Source organism: Cryptomeria japonica, chromosome 1, assembly GCF_030272615.1.
Source record: "Cryptomeria japonica chromosome 1, Sugi_1.0, whole genome shotgun sequence".
NCBI lineage: Eukaryota > Viridiplantae > Streptophyta > Pinopsida > Cupressales > Cupressaceae > Cryptomeria > Cryptomeria japonica.
The window spans coordinates 207487067-207504348 of NC_081405.1; the positions used below are offsets into that span (position 1 = coordinate 207487067).

Genomic DNA, 17282 nt, shown 5'->3' on the forward strand with positions numbered 1-17282 from the left:
GGCGTTGCATAGCCCAAATGGCATACGGTTGTACGCAAAAACTCCATCTTCTACAATAAATGTGGTTTTGAGTTTGTCCTCCTCCGCGATGCTGATCTGGTTATAGCCAGAAAAGCCGTCCATGAAGGAGTAAATCTCATGCCCCGCTACCTCTTCCAGGATACTATCAGTAAATGGTATCGGGAACGGGTCCTTAATGGTTACAGCATTCAAGCTTCTAAAGACCACGCAAATGCGGATCTGATTTCCTTCCTTTTTCAGGGAAATAACAATGGGAGAAACCCATTCACTAGTTTGCACCCGGAAAATGATCCCAGCCTCTAGCATTTTTTCTATCTCTTCTTGCACCTTGGCCGCATAGTTCTTATTCATGCAATAGGGGCGTTTCCGCACAGGCCTCGCCCCCTCCATCAAAGGTATTCGATGTACACATAGTTTTGGGGGTACTCCCTTCGGATCCTTATAAGTCCAAGCGAACACATCTTTATACTCCAAGAATATCTTGAATGCCGTCGTCTTTAGCACAGGGTCCCAGTCATCTCCAACCATTATTACTCTTGGGTCCTTTTCATCCCCCAGGTTGGTGCTCTGGACCTTTGGTTCCTCGTATTGTACCACCTCTTTATCAAATTGATGTGTCGAGGTTTTGTCTACCTGTGCCCCTCCTTCCTCGTATTCAGCAAATTGCGACGGGTAGGTGTCATCGATTTCCAGCTCGAGGATTTCTAACACATTGCACTCTGGCTGGAAGATCTCATAGTCCTCCATCTGCCAGTGGAATAGTCCACTGAGAGAACTCATCTCATCTTCTGAACAATTGCCGAGGCGGAGTACCCCTTCTTCATTCGGCTCTATCTCGCCTTTTTCCCTTGCGGTATCCTCCTCTGATCCGGAATCTGAGGCCACTTCTTGACTCACCTGCTGGTTCTGAAGGTCAATGACATATTTGTTCCCCTCACTTTCAATGGAAAGGGTACTTTTCTTCCAGTTATGGTCTGCTTTGGCCGTGATAAGCCATCCTCTTCCCAAGAGTGCATCATATCCCTTCCGCTCCAACGATATGACCATGAAATCTAAGAAGTAGTGTTGTGTCCCGATGGTTACCTTTTGGCCCATAAGCGTGCCCAATGGTTTGATGCCATGTTGATCGGCTCCTACGAGGTGGAAGGTATGTGGCCACAGCATCGGCTTTCCCAAGGTTTTCCATGTTTCTTCAGGTGGCACGTTTACAACAGACCCACCATCTACAATGATGTTAGTAAGTCTGAACCCGAGAATCTCCATTTCTACTACAGCTGGTGTCCTGCCTACCCCTACTGTCATCAACATAGGGTCATTGGTCTCCTTTGAGTGGTTCCTTTCTTCCATTCCCTCCCTGTGGCTCGGCGTCTTCCCCTCCTTCTTGGTCTCCTCCACTTGGTTTATAGCTATCCGCAGTTGTGGTAGTGTCTGCAACAGATCCACTACGCAGACCGGCACGGTGGTTTGTAGCAGTTGTTTCATTATGGTTGCTTCGGAGTCGGTTCGTATGGTGTTGGTGGTTTTGTAGGATGTTGTCTTTCTCCATTCCTCACTCATTTCCCTTTCTACTTCCTCTTGTGCCTCCTTTAGTCTTTCCTTTTCTGTACCTGGGTCAGGGTATATTAGTTTTCTTGTATGGGATCGGGTAATGGCCAGTACTTTTGGTGCCGACCCTACTACCTCCAGCATGTTCACGCCTTTCTGTCTTGGACATTCCGCATCTTCGTGATTGCCCGACCCACACCATTTGCAAAGTAGTCGAGGCCCTTGTCCGACACCACTCTGGCAGTCGCATGCAAAATGGCCCCATTCGTTACATCGTCGACATTGTATCATTGGTCTGCCTTTTGCATCGTATTGGATGCAACCCCGTGGGGTATTATTATTACTATTGTTGTTACTCCCCCTCCGACTGCTCCTATAGCCACCTGGTGATGCATCTGAGTTTGTGTTCTTGGCGGGTGTAGTTGGTGGTGTTGCCTGTTCTTGGGTATATAGTACTTGGGCACTCCTTGCCTTCAAGTTATAGGGGCATTCCTTAATAGCATGCCCCAACACTTGGCAGATGTCACAGAAAGCTTTCTTTGGGCAGTTGGTTTTTGTGTGTCCCTCTAGCTGCACTCCGTGCACCAAAGGTCCCTGCCCTCCCTACTTTCTTCCTTTTGCGTCCGTATTTCCCACATAATCTGTCTCATATCCTTCCGGAGTGCTTGTATCGTTTGTGATTCTTCCTTGCTTTCCTGATCACTACTATCCTCATCACTTGCACGCTTCTTGCCCTTCGATGTCTTGTTCTCGCTTTCAATATCCATGGCTCTATTGTAAGCATCCATGAAAGTAGATGGAGGTACTACCTTCATCTTTTTCCGCAGGGATGGTTGTAGACCCTCGATGAACCATCACTTCTTCAACCCATCGGCTGGCGTATTGTCCATTTTTCCAATTAATTCTTTTAGTCTGCGGTAATAGGACTGTACGGTCTCAGTCTTGCCATGTTTAGTGTTGTATATTTCTGCGACGATCTCGTCATCGTCCCTAAGTAGCCGAAACTCCTCAAATGCTTTGGCCAATTTTTTCCAGGTATCCTTTGAAGTGGTGGGCAGGTCCGTGTACCAGTCAATGACAATTCCACGAAGGGTGGCCGGAAATGCTTTCAACCGGTTATCCTCATCATCCTCGCCATTGGCCTGCCATATGGTGACACAAGTTTTACAGTGGCGAGCGGGATCCTTTGATCCAAGTCCGTTGAACCTGGGAAGTTTCTGTTTTTCGAGGTTGTGTGCCATCTTTCTCGTACTCCCCGCTTTACTTTGGGAATTGTTGATTGACTCAGTCGACGCGGTTGTTTGCTCCCACTTCTCACCACTTTCTATTCCCTGTGGGCTGTCGTGGCTCTTGTCTCGGTAGAGTTTCAGGCGCCTCTCCAGTTGCTCCTGGATGCGCAGGGACCTTCTCACTATGTCTTCGTGGCTCCCTTCTTCTTCCTCTGGGGGTTGTCGGCTTCGATCTTTGTTGAGTGTATTTGGCATTAATTGTTGGAACTGCGGTGATTTTGTCGCTGAGTGGAGTCCCTCTGTTCTTCTTCCCTTCGGTTCCTTTCTCTATACCGTTGAAGCACTTGCTGCCTCCGTTGCTCCCTCCGTGTGTTCTCTCGTTCCTCTTCACATTCCATGAGTACACGTGCCAACAACCGTGGAAGGCTACCCAGGAGATCGTGCACGGCCTGGTTCACACTGAGTTCCGCCCGTACCGTACCAACCGAGACAGTGCTCAGTTTTGCTTCTCGCTGTACGTATCGGTCCACGGAAACGTTCCACGCGTGAATCAGGTCTTGTGTCAACTGATCCTCCCTGGTTACTTCGGTATTATCCTCTACATCACTATCTGTCACCAAGATGCTTTGGTCAAATGGACGACCCATTATACTTCCATCCTGCCAGCTTTCCCTCCTGAGACCTTCAGATTCGACTTAGGCAACGGCGCCAAAATGTTAGTAGCCTAAGTGAGTTAGGTTGTAGTATACAGAACATCAATATCCAACTTATAACACCAGAGCATAGTAACACATTAGCACGGAATCAAGAACACACAATACAATATACCACGATATATTCATGTAACACAGATTTCTATATTATATTCCTTTCCAATCCAATCCAATCCCATGTGTCCCAAATGTGCTACGAGTTTACAATATAAAGAGTTCGCGGTTGGTTAGGCCATCAACCGTTAGGCAACTAACTACCCGTAGATATAACTTAATACTATTGTTTTCTTTTAAAGTATTACAAAAGCCTTATTTACTAATTAACTGGCTAGTCCTGTTTTCTTTGCCAGATTGTCGTGATCAAAGCATTTCCTTGGGAAATGTTCTTGTAGGCCATAGGAGGCTAGTTCTGCAAGGGATTCCTCTGCATGAGCTGGGTTCTTCAGATGGACATCAAGGTTACCTATGATCATAGAGAAGACGAATCCAGATTGCTTTTTGTCTCTGAGTAAACTACTCGCCAGACATGATTGCCTTGCGACTTCAAAGAGAACTATTTTGTCGGTTGGGTATCACGGAAGTCGAAAAGGAGCGCCATCAAAGCCAGCTATTAGGATGTAGGAGAACCATGGGAACTGGATGAACCAGGCGCCATACCTTTATAACATAATGGTAGCTTGCTCTGAGAGCCTTATGTGTAGTCATCCTTGCATCAGCCTGACTAGGCGCATTGTGAAGGCGTCATTGACACGCTCATACTGACCAACCGCATAGGCAGGGCTATTCTTTTCCCTTTGAGCTATGTCCTGATAGTGCAGCTGTGGATAACAATCATATACCTTTACCTGATTGGGCCCATTCCCAATCTCACCCTTCATGATTAAACCTAGAAGAGGCTGGTTTCTGGTGAACATGTAGACCAAATAGGATGTCATAGTAAAGTACTTTTTCGCCTCAAGTTCGATCAATTGGGTATGGATGTTGTCACTTATGATCTGGGCCCAGTCGAACTTGGATTTCCCAGCGAAGACTTGTTCTGTGAAGTAAAACATCCACTCTTCAAAGTAGTTGGATTGGGGAAGTCCCATAATCATGCTGAGCAATGTGACCATGTCTCCATGCTCGTTGTACAAGTCACTCCTGGGGGTCTTTTTCCCAATCCTGATGCTTGGAGGTCTTCTCTCTTTGTACCACTCCTCATTTATCAGTGTTCTGCATTTGGCAAAGTTTGTATCATACGCCACCTGCGCTTCATCTATAGTTGTTGCTATGGGGTTGTTCGGGAAGGGAATATCAAATGCGTCGCCAATGGCTTCAGGAGTGAAGTCAGCGAGGACCATATTCTCGAGGAGCACCAGTCTGGTGTTTGGTTGGTAATGTTGGGCAGCCTCTACTACTAGTTCATAGTTTTGCACTGACGGGGGAAATCCTAGTGCTTGGGCGATGCCACTTTCCATCATCCGCCTAGGCCTACCATAGGCATTAGGGGAGAAAATTCGGTCTCTGAAATCTTGAATATCAATATGCCCCAGGTCAATATCACCTACATTTTCCCACATACTCTGAACTTTTGATTCCCTCAGTCCTCCTCTCTGATATTGATATTTCATCTTTTCGACTCTGTGAGGGATATCTGACTTGGATGCTTGTGATGTCTCGGCTGCACCAGGTGTTTTTGATGATTCTACCGCCGATTTAGGCATTTATCCTGCACAGCCGAACGCGGATTACAAGACGATATAAAGGAAACGAAGCGGGTTAGATAAAGGGATACGCTAGCATACAAGGATCAACTTGAAAACCGAATTTAAAGAAGAGCATAATACTTTAGCTAAAAAGCTTGATTGATTTAGACATGAATATTTATGAAGCTTTTCGATTGCAAATTTATTTATTCGGCTGCGGCTCAAGGATTTAGGCGATTTCGACTGCTAAATTCACACTTAGGCATTTTAAGATCAATTTTCAAAAATGGATGAGTTTAAATATTCCCTAAGCCTGAAAATGCGTTTCCTGGTTAACTCATGGGAATAGACTTCTAATTTCAATTGCTTCGCTTGACGCCTTATAAATGGGAAAAGATGCGGTTTTTTAAAAATTTAATCATTTTAATCAATTTCACACAAACACATCCATCCGATTTTGCATAGATTTAAAGCAATTTCAAGAGGGACAAGGCAAACTTACCTGGCGAAATGAATGGCGTGAATCCGCACAACTTGGCCTGCACAAATGATTTCCCTTGGATTTTGAAAAATGTCTGTCTAATGCCCAACGCTTTGAAAAGATAAATTAACAATTTGCAAATTTGGGAATGAGAGAGTTCTTGATTGGAATTCGGCGATTTCACTTCTGCTGCAAGCTCTTACTTTGCGATTTTAATGGCAAACTTCGGGGTTTGGAATGTCTTCAAACTTTAACCTCTACGTTCTTCCTCTATGGCGTCAAACTTGGGCGCTTTTTCCTCTTTCAACAAACTCCAAACTCCTCCAATTTTACCTTTGGCGTTAAAACTTGGGTTTATGATCTCTTGAAAACCCTCCCATACCGCGATATTGCCAAACTTCGGGACTTTAGACAGATTTGCAAGCTTTAAAATTTTAACACTTACCCCCTTTATGGCGAATTTCGGAGAATGAGGGAGTTTGCAAACTTTAACCTCGCGATTTCCTCCTTCTTGAGATTTTAAACATCGTGATTCTCCTTTGAGGCACAATTTCAGCGAATGAAGGGGGTTGTAATGTTAAGAAATCACGATGTTGAGCTTCAAACGGCATTCAAGCTTCACGCTACAACATTCATGCGGTTTTGGGCGAATTTTGGAGAATGGGGGAAGGGTTTGTGAACTTCCAACTCCGCGGCTCTTCCTCTTGCTGCGTCAAAGATGGGCATTTTGACTTCAATGTATCTAATACTTGCCAACAAAAAATCGCGGAATTACCTTGGATGACGAACTTCGGCAATTTGGAGAGTTTTGTAAGTTTGTATAAACTTAAAACTTTCGCCATTTCTCTTACAACGTGATTTTCAGCAGAATGGGGCACTTCTCAAACTTTAAACTTTTCGCATTTTCCCCTTATTGTGCGAACTTCAGCGTTTTCGGGGGTTTTGAAAACTTCGGCATTTTGGGAGTCTTTGGAAACTTTTCAACTTTTAAAACTCTCTCTTATAATGCGCTTTTCGGCATTTTGGGAGGTTTTGCAAACTCTAAAAAAACTTTTCACTTACCCTTATAACGCGATTTCGGCGTTTGGAGGCATTTTGGAAATTTTACGAACTTTCCAACTTAGCCTATACATGCGATTTTCGAGCTTTCGGGGGTTTTGCCAACTTTCATCTTTTTCGCACTATTCCCCCCTTATGCAATTTTCGGGCTTTTCGGGGGTTTTGCCAAGTTCGGCACTTTAGTGCACCTTTCAAACTTCGGCATCTTGAGAGCTTTTGCAAGTTTCTAAAAATCGCAATTTTAACTTGCATGGCGAATTTCGGCAATTATGTGCCCTTTGCAAACCTTTCATTTTTCACGCACTTTTTCCTTAGAATGCGATTTTTGGGGTTTTCGTGGGTTTTGCAAGTTCTTTCAACTTCGCATTTTTACCTTATAATGCGATTTGAGGGGTTTTGACCCATTTTGCCAATTTTTAGAAACTCATGTAATCTCTCCCCCTTAGTGCGAATTTCAAGCGCTCTATCTTTTACTAGGGATTTTGCTAGTTTCTATCATTCCAAGCCTATCTCAGGCGATTTCACAAGTTTAAACGATCTCTTGGAATTTCAATGCCCGAAGGTTCAACTGACCCTGCGAATTCACAGGCCTCCGCACATGACATCATCATCTCATGGACTGATTACGGGCATGCTAAAAGGACGCGAGACACCCTGCGTAGGACACAACAAGGCGAAGGCGAAAAGACCAAAAAGCGGAAAGGGGACCCTGTCGGCGACAAGGAGCGTGTGCAACGCACAACAAACACCATCTAGGACAATCAAACCATCAATGAAGAGGTTGATCATCTACTGCAGAAACTGCCAAGGCTCATTAAACGCCATTTCATCATCTTGCAAGACCTTTGGGTCAAGAGGGACCAACAATAGCACGAGCAACAAATACTGCAATGTTACGAAGATAGGAACCGAAGGGAGGAAGAGGAACGTTACACCAACAAAATGTTGATCTTCTTGTCATTGATGTCAACATATGGGCAGTTTGCTTGCTGCCATGTGGTTTGCAAAGCAGTCTCTGTTGTTTGCGTGTTATGCAGATGTGTCAGTGGATGTCAAGGTTGCTACTTGTCTTTATGATCGGTTGGCTCTGTTTTGTCTTTGGCGGTTTACTGACGTTGATAGAAAAATTTTGGTGGTTTGTCAGAAGTCTGCACAAGTTGATAGAATTTTCTTGACTGTTTCGACTTCTTCTTCAGATCTGACAGCTACGCCTATTTGTTGATCATTTTCTGTGTGTGCAGAAGCAGTTTCATATTCCTTGTGTGTGCAGAAGCAGTTTCACTTTGTGCCGAGTTTAAATGATTAATTTCTGGACTGTGCGTAGGAGGTTACTAGTATGAGAAATACGTTTGTTTTCTAAAGTATTCTCCAGATAAAGTCAGAGCTTGTTTGTTGGAAGGTTGGAGTTTTTGATAAGTAAAAAGTCTGATTCATTTGTGTGTGTGAGGTGTCAGGATATGAACTTGACAGAAGATTTTTAAAGTGTGAATTTTGACGTGAGGACTATTTTTTGACAGTTCTTCCTGAGTTGCAGAGTAGAATAGCACGCAGAGTTTTTGTTACAGATTTTTCATGAAGATGATATACTGAAATACACGTGCAAGAATATCAGATGGCAAGGCGATTGTTCCAAAACTCATTCTGAAATCTTGTTTAATCTGTATTGAAGATATCATAGGTGACTTCAATTTAATTTTTCAAAAGTTTTGGAGAGAAAAGGGTGTTTGTGATACATTCCTCTCAGTTTTACAAGAAATTAACAATCTGATATATATGTTAAAGTCTAAAGTCCGAGAGGTTATAAGTTCAGTTTTATTTCTTCTATTAAGAAGTTGAAGCCTCTGTGTTATTGATAGAGTTGGAGCTCTTTATGAGGTCAGTTCCTCTTTTGTTCAAAGTTGGTGCTCTTTATTTGAGTTGCAGCTCACTGTTGTACTTGGGTTGGTGCCCATTTGATTTTATGAAAGCTTTTGATGCCGTGGTTTTTTACCCGAAAGGGTTTTCCATGAGATAAATCTTGTGTTCTCTTAGTGTTTATTGGTTTAGCTCTGTTTATTTGTTTTTATCTATATTAAATGTTTTGAAATACTGATTCACCCCCCACCCCTCTCAGTATTTCTGATTTGGTTTACACAAATGACATACTCTCAAGAATTAATGCTCGTGCAACCTAACAAAGATGGAACATGTATTCCAAGTGGTCATGAAGCAACAAAAGGATTCGTGAGAAGATAACTTCGGCTAAGAGAGGAAGGAGAACAACAAAGAAAATTATGGAGAATTGTCAAAGAAACCAAAGGTTCTTTGATAGAAAGTCCAAGCCCACCAAGGAGCAAAAGTCAAAGCATCAATCGAAGTCATAGTTGAGAGGAGAGGAAAACTTTCACCAAGGAACATATGAAGGGAGAATGGAAGGAGACACACCTACCACTCCTTGACGAAGCATATGAAGACCTCATTGACCAAGCAAGAAATCCATTTGTGCAATAAACGTCAAATGAAGAGGAGGAAGGAAACCCAAGAAATGAATTAACAGAAACATTTGAATATAACATGCACCCTATGAAAGAGCTATCCATTTTGGAAGAAACTGGAGGAATTGAATCAAAGACCCCCCAAACAAAGGGAGTGCAAAAACAATTCTGAAGATGACCAGAGTGCAAGGAACATTGAAGGAGGAAGTGTAAAGGACTTGTACGTGGCTGAGAGTGCAAGGTAGGCACCAAAACATAGACATCAAAATAATCCAATTAAGTATAAGACACAAGGAACACATTAGGCAAGGAAAATGGCAGTTCCCCTAGTGAATCCAAGAATTGAAAGAAAAAAACTCCTAAAGTCAACAAGAAATGAGTTTGAGGATCCTGTACGGCACAGTAAAACACATGAAACCATATGGACAACAAGCAGTTAGGAGGACAAAGATTATTGGTTGAGGGCGTTCCCAACAACACTACAGGGCATAGCCATAGATTGGTTCATGGAACTTGATGTACATTACACAACCTCATGGAATGCACTAATAAAAGCGTTCGAGGTAAAATTCAAACTATTGTGAGATGACAACGAGGTCATAGTGAAGATTTATAACATTAGCAAAGAAAGCATCAGAATGTAAGAGATTATAATGGTAGGCTCAAAGAACTATTCGTGGAGTTGGAGAACCAACCAATGGATGGATTGAAGAAAAGATGGTTCATTGAAGGATTGATTGCTTAGCTACGTAAGAAAATGAAAGTTGTGCCTCCATCCTTGTATGTTGACCCCTATAATTGGGTGATGGACATTGAGAGTGAAGACAAGACATCCTCCCAAGAGAAGCATAAGACGAACAACGACGAGAGCACAAAAGACAACAATGATGGCGAATCAAATGTGTTTCAAGCCCTACGACAATATATGATGAGGATGATGAAGGAACTCAAAGATGAGAAAGAAATTTAAAAGGAGAGTAAAGAATTATGGTGTACCGAGCGCAAGGTTAAAGGTCACTTGCAAATGATTGAATGGTTTTGAAGTGTGCTAGATATTTGTCTCTATACTTAAATTTTTGAAGAGGATGGGCTCACATAACAACCATATTCATCACCAGCAAATGCTACAACAAGAAATTGTTTTCGAACTAACTATTTTTTTTATGCACAATTCTACCATGTGCCATTTAAAATATTTGTTATTTGTTTCCTTCATTATTCCTTCAAAAATTGAAAAATGAAAGGGGTGGTCAACTAGTATGATAGGTTAGCAATAATATCCAATGATGCAACGCCCTTTTTTCATACTAACAACTCTAAATTTTTGTGCATAGTGTGTCCAAAAAAGCTATTTTGCAACATTTGCCATGTGATGGGACATTCCACCAAGGAATGCCCATACAGCCTGAAGACAAGAAGCACACAAGTGCTCTTCACTCAAGAGGAACAATCAACCCCACCGACCACACCTCCAAAACCACAAAAATTATAATCCCAATACATCTCCTAGTGGTAAACAACAATCGGTTGGACCAAGAAGAAAAATTCAATATGATGCCAAAGGAAGACCAATGATCCAATGTCGTAAATGTAACAAATGGGGTCACTTTGTAATGCCCCCATTTTCAGGTTCTCTTGAAGTGAAATTGGTGTTGGCATTCTAGGTTGGCGTTAGCATGATTAGAGGAGTATTTCGATGTCGCTAGTGCGTTCAGATGGATTGATGGAGATGAATGACATTTTCTAGAGTGATTTTGCACAACTTGTCCATACTATTTTTAGCAAGTTACTATTTTATATACCTCGAAGTGAGCTTTGTATATCTTAAAGTGATGAAGAAAGCTCAAATGAGTTGAGTGACTTCACAGATGATGTAGACACTCTGCTTCTCTTCTACTCTTCTTGCAATCATATCAGACAGACAAATTCTACAGCTTTCTTATTACTTGTAAGTGATAGAAGGTCTTACTTACAAATAGCTCTTTCCTAGACCTTTCTGGATACAAGGCACTTAAATTATTGACTGTTTTTTTCATTTTTTGTGTACTTTAATTGATGTATATAATTGTTTGCTACTGACATGATGATATATATTCATTTTAACTTTCGAGAGTTTCTCACACTTGAAGCATATGTGTGCCTTTCTTCTTGATAATTCTGCAGATAAATGATCGTTATGAGTTCCCTTTACAACTTGATCTTGATAACATTGATCCAAACAAAACCCATCCAGTATACAATATAAGAATACAATCAAATCAACCAATCCAATAATAAATTTATGGCCATTGAGGTACCAAAACCCAATAAAATAGATTCAAACAAAACCCATCCAATATAAGATGCAATGAAATCATGAAAGCAATATCCAACAAATTAGAAAGAAAGAGCTGATACGAGATCGTTTAGAAGAATCTGCAGTGTCATGACCAGCTGAATATATGCAATATAAAAAACATATGTTGATTTCTATTGTTGAGTCCAAGACATACGTTCTTCTCGAAAGAACTCAGTTCCAATTTTTGCCTTTTTCTATGCCCAATCTTTTCCCCTAACTGTTCTCTAACATTAAATTCCAAACTTGGCATACAACCTGCCATGGAAAACTTGCAGCAACAACAAACTATCCCAGGAAGATAATGATGGATTCTAAGCATAAAAATCCAATCAATTGACTTACAATGACAGTTGAGAATTAACAAGAAGATTAAAAGAATGACACAGCCATTTGGCAGGCCACTCTGCTGAGAGTCTGGGAACCACTCTGCTGGAAATGTGGGTCACTTAACTGGCCAATATTGAAATTTTAGTGGGCAATTAGTTTTGTTTTATTGAGGAAACTGGGGGCATGCTGGTGTAGGGAGTCTGTGTGTGAAGAGCAGTAGCTTCTCAGTGCAGCAATTAGTTGTATGTTTTGATTCTTCAATGAAAAAATTATTCTTGTTTGGATCTATATCTTTTATGCAATAAGAAAATTTTCACGTGCATACCCAATCTCATTTTTTCCTAATTTCAATCTCTGAATTCTGCAATCTATTTCTGTATTACTATTTTTGTGTACGTGTTTCTGATCAAAGTTGCAGGTGTCTTGTCTATGAATGAGAAGATGAGCTTATAAATAGGTGTTTTGGCAAAATTTAGCTTAAGAATTTGATGCAGACAAGGATCAGGAACCCAGTGAAGGGCAGCTAACCCTAACAGCATCACATACACAGTTAACACACAAATACATTATGGAAACAGTAACAACACTTAACTTGTTAATCAGAATTCAGATACATCCCTGCGTCTTGGACACACAGTTCAGCAACAGGGACTTTGCAATCCTCACTTTCAAGTATTACACACACAACAACAGACCTGTATGTTAGCCAACCAGGAAAACCCTCTTGTATCCTTTTTCAATGATATAACAGCATTCAGAAATATATTTATAATGAAGAAAGGATAGCTGATTACAATTTTTACCATCATTCAGAACATTCAATATTCACAGTTCACTGTTCAGGCATACAACCCAGACAAATAGGGTTACAACTACTCATAAATTATCCTGAATTACTGCAGATCAGCAGGGGTGAGACTTAGCTCCACCTATCTTCCACCCTTTTTTTCACCTCAGCATGTCTCTCTTAAAGGAAAAATAAATAAATAAAATACCAGGCGCCTAGGAAGTACTGGCTGTCAATTAGCAGTCGCCAGTCAGATCATGAGTACCAACAATAACACCACGGCCAGAAACAGGAGAACTGCCCAACAGTATGAAACTATCAGCATTTAAGGGCTGTAGAAATGATACGCCTGAGGAAGCATCCACCAAAAAGGATCACCCATACTAGAAAAATAGTGCCTGGCAGACATAGCTGCCAGCCAGAAGGACAGTGAAATAAGTACCAGCTGGAAGCCAGTGTGCTGTGCCCGGATTGCAACTGCCAGCAGCCAGCTATAATGTAGCTGCCAGCAACCGCAAATACTAGGAATAGTTCCCAGAAACAGCAGGAAGTTCAAAACCCACACCCAGCAAGTACCTGTCTGTCAAAAGAATTACTGCTGCATGACTTCTCCAGAATTTAAGTACTTTTTACGCAGTACAGGAGATATATGTTGAATGCCAACACAGCCAATTCCTAAGTGGAACTGAAACACAAGACAAATTCGTAGAAGAGTCCAGCTTGGCATAATATCACACAGCACCCCAAAGTCATCGAGTCTCAAGAGATATGACTTGAGGCAGTAACCTGAAAAGACAAGTAACAACCTGACAAAACACAAAATTAGAATGAAAACCAAAATCAACTGTCATTGTTTTTGGGCGAGCAGGATCATGTGTGTACCCAGATGCTTGTGCATCAGCATTTGAAGGCACAAATATTTTAAATCATAGTTCCACAGAGTTTCCTGACAGAGAGACGGGTTTTGGGGACAGGGGGACCAAGGGCCTAAGTTTGCGGACAGTGGCGCAAATACATATAGTGCATGAAAAATTAGTTATAAATAGATATATAAGGAATAAGTCTAAGAATTGTAAATGAAACTTTAGCGTACTATGTAAAGTTTAAAGTTTAAACTAATAAATATTAAAAACATGACAATGATTCCATTAAAATTTGATCATTAACAATTGTAGACAGAATTTTTTAACTTTGGGAGCATCAGCAAACCAAGAATAAGAATAAGAATGAAACTTTGGTATACTAAGTGAAGTCTAAACTAGAAATTAATAAACATAAAAAACATAGCAATGATTGCATTAGCAATAACGAGATTTGGGATCAAGGGACAGTGCCCCTTGTGGGGATTTGGGGCAGAGCCCCCAACTGGATCAAGGGGCAGCGCCCCTGGCAGGGTCCGGGGGAAGTGTTGCGATACAAGGTGGGGTCAAGGGGCATAGCCCTTGCCAACAAGCGCAAATAAGGCCTCCAAAACCTTCATTACAAATGTCATTTTCACAAATTTATCACCTTTTTTTGTTTTCAGTTGGAGTTTCTAAATGAAGGCCACGAGGGACTCCCAGACGTCCCCGGCATCTCAGCAGTGTCCTGATGGCGGTGACAGTGAGGTGGGGGGACATTTTCCCCACGTCCTGGAAACACGTGAATTTTTTATTTTATTTTTTTTGGGGGGGGGACATGTTTCCCTGTGGAACAATAGTATTTTTCCAAACTAAGTGGCAGCTGGAATGGCCTGCACTACATCAAAGTGGCATCAGAGCAAAAAAGGTTCTGGAGTAATTGCAGTTAGCTGCAAGATGATCGAAGAAATTCAGAAAAGAGTGAGGACATACCTTCAGGAAAAGAAAATTGCATCATGGGAACTTCAGCAGGTGACAAAAGAAGAAATAGAGATGGAAAAGCAAAAGGAAAAGAACAAAAAAGCCGAGGTGGAGGTTATCGGTAACTTGAAAAACATTTTATTGAGAGATCACCTTGCTCAAGATCATAAAGAAGTGAAGGAAAAAAATGACGACAGTCACTACTCAAGTGAAGAGAGAAGGTTTCTTGGATCACAATGACCTTGGAAGATATAAAAGAATCTCTCATGGAAAGAGAATATTCCAGCTTTAAGAAACCAGAAAATGTTTTGAGAGGAGTCGCAACTTTAATGAAAGATCTTATTACCTTAAGAGAATTAACGGACGGAAACCTTCCTGATAATGACAAAAGAAATTGCAAACTTGGGGAATGAAGATGAGATGATTTTTGGATTGTTATCCAAAAGAGCAACAGGATGGAGATTGCAGGATCTTTTGAAAAAGAGGAGAACGGGACTTTACAGGAAATGGTTCCTATTGTTGAAAAAGCGATGGTTTGTGGAGAGAATGACTTTAAATGGAATTATACTAGAAACTGTCAAAGAAAATATAGAAGAAATTACACGAGAAATAAGGAATTTCATTCGGGGATTTGGGGAAGCCATTGTGAAAACCAGGGAAAGAAATCTACATAATAGTTAAATGTCATGTACAACATATAAGGTATTGGAGATGTTAATGCTAGAAATAGATACAGAAGACTAAAAGATGTGCATGGGGTTTTTCAAACAAATTTAGTTATGCTTGATGAGGTTGCAAATGCCATTGAGGCAGAAAAATTCACAAACCAAAATAATATATTTGAAGAGAAAAGAATTGCATTTGGTGTCAATGGAAAAGAAGAAAGATTGTAATTGTAAGCTTATTTATCTTAAGAATAAATAATCATGTGTCAAATACCTTTCTAACGGGAGTAAGAGTGAAGATATTCATGAGAGAAAAAATAAAACAGGATAAGGAAGTAGCTGCTTTTGTGAGAACGTACAAAATTTCACTGAAGATGAAACCAAAGAGCAGACTTTCATGGAGGTGAACCAAAAGGAAAGAAAAGAAAACCTTTGATCCAGGAGGCTCAAATTTTCTCCTAAAACAGAGGGATAATGATGCATGAGCTGAAGCAAATAATATTTGGCAGGTCATTTAAAGTGATTGAGTGGTAAATTTGTACTTTGCGACTTTTATAAATACTGTTTTCTCTTAGCTTTACTGATTCATGTCTACCCTCTCTCATTCGGTTCGACTGCTCCCAATCTATTTTTAAGTAGATGGAAACGTAATGATGTTTCTATATTTTGGAAGTGAAATTATTAGGATCCAATCAAACAGCAGTAGCCAAGTGCAAAATAACAACAGCAGGACACATCGAAATTATGGATGACACCTGAAAATGGCAATATTTTGAAACAAGAATGCTAAGCAAATTAGAGGGGCAAACTCCAAAAGCAATAATCGAGATTTGACATAATGATTCAAAATGAAATCTTTACTCCCAATTTACATAGGCATGCCACACAATTAGGTTAGGGAAATCCATGAGCTGCTACTTACAGCAACAAACAAGAAAGACTAGAGAACCACTTAAGGATTATGTGTGCTGCATTATGCAATCACGTATAATGGTATTCATATGACGAGCAATACATTCCTGAACATTATTATAGTTTCTGTCTTTCTTTGTTAATTATCAATACGGCTTTTGTGTCTTACTGTAAAATATTAGTTCCTGCTATCTGTTCCTGGATGGTCACTGACAACCAAAAACATTACTAGGGCTTTTCCAGTAATGGACATATCCGACACATTACTTGGGTTTATTCAGTCATGCAACAGTCAATTACATTACTGCAATAAGACCAATCATGGATCGCAAAACCCATAGCCGGTCTCATCAACGATGAAGAAATGGGCAAGCTCGAAAACAAACAGCTAATATTCATTTATACAATTTCGAAATTGAATAAATATTGCTAACAAAAAAATTGTTTCTGATAAGTTGCCAAACTGTTTGAAAACAGTATCTGGTTAGTAGGTCAGTCGATATATAGAAATAATAAATTGTATTAAAAGAGAGATGGGTAGATTAAAATGAATTTAATATACCATTCAGATGATCTGAGAACTAATGCCCAATTCAGAAAATTATATAAGTCCGTAAAGACATTGATGGAATATACCTGTAATGCATAAAGACATATTTACAGTAACCCGAGCTTGTGTCTTCTTTCGCCCCAAGATTGGCAGCCAAGCTTCGGTTTTTCTTTGGTTTCAACTGCTAATTCCAAATATGCACAGACTGAATTTTCATAATCCAAAGATTTGTGAGTTTCAAATTTGGGTTCCTCCATCCTCACGACAAGAACTCATGTTTGCACTTCTTTTTAAAAATAGAAAAGAGTGCTTTCTTTAGCCTTTCGCTTTGATAATTAGTATACCGATTAACACATCATTTGTCATGTAAATCGTCTTTAATCTTGCAATCCATTTTACATTCAGCTTATTCAAACTCAAATATGTATGATTTTTTAAGTGGGTCTCGGACATTTGATTGTTTTGGACGTGTCTGCACCAGTAGTGTTTACAGGACATTATTGCATGCGTTACAATAGGTTTAAAAAAATTGATTGATTTTGTTACCTATTTTTCCAGTTCAATCCTTATGTTTATCCATTCTTGTATTCATATGGTCAAAACTAATTATTTTATTGTGATTAAGGAATAAATATTCGAAAGGAATGAGATAGAAATGAACTACACATGTTAGTTG

At 40.4% G+C, this 17282-nt stretch overlaps 1 protein-coding gene across 3 annotated transcripts in view; it reads right to left on the reverse strand.

Annotated features, from left to right (window-relative positions):
- The window catches only part of LOC131044437 (mechanosensitive ion channel protein 1, mitochondrial), a 93040-nt gene extending 76004 nt beyond the window's left edge, over positions 1 to 17036 (reverse strand). The window contains exon 1 of one of the 3 annotated variants that reach the window (XM_057977760.2): positions 16693 to 17036. The gene's annotated coding sequence lies outside the window, so the exon portion shown is untranslated. The remainder of the gene's footprint in view (positions 1 to 16692) is intronic. The other 2 variants (XM_057977758.2, XM_057977761.2) reach the window with 2 other exon arrangements.
- Positions 17037 to 17282: the final 246 nt, after the last annotated feature.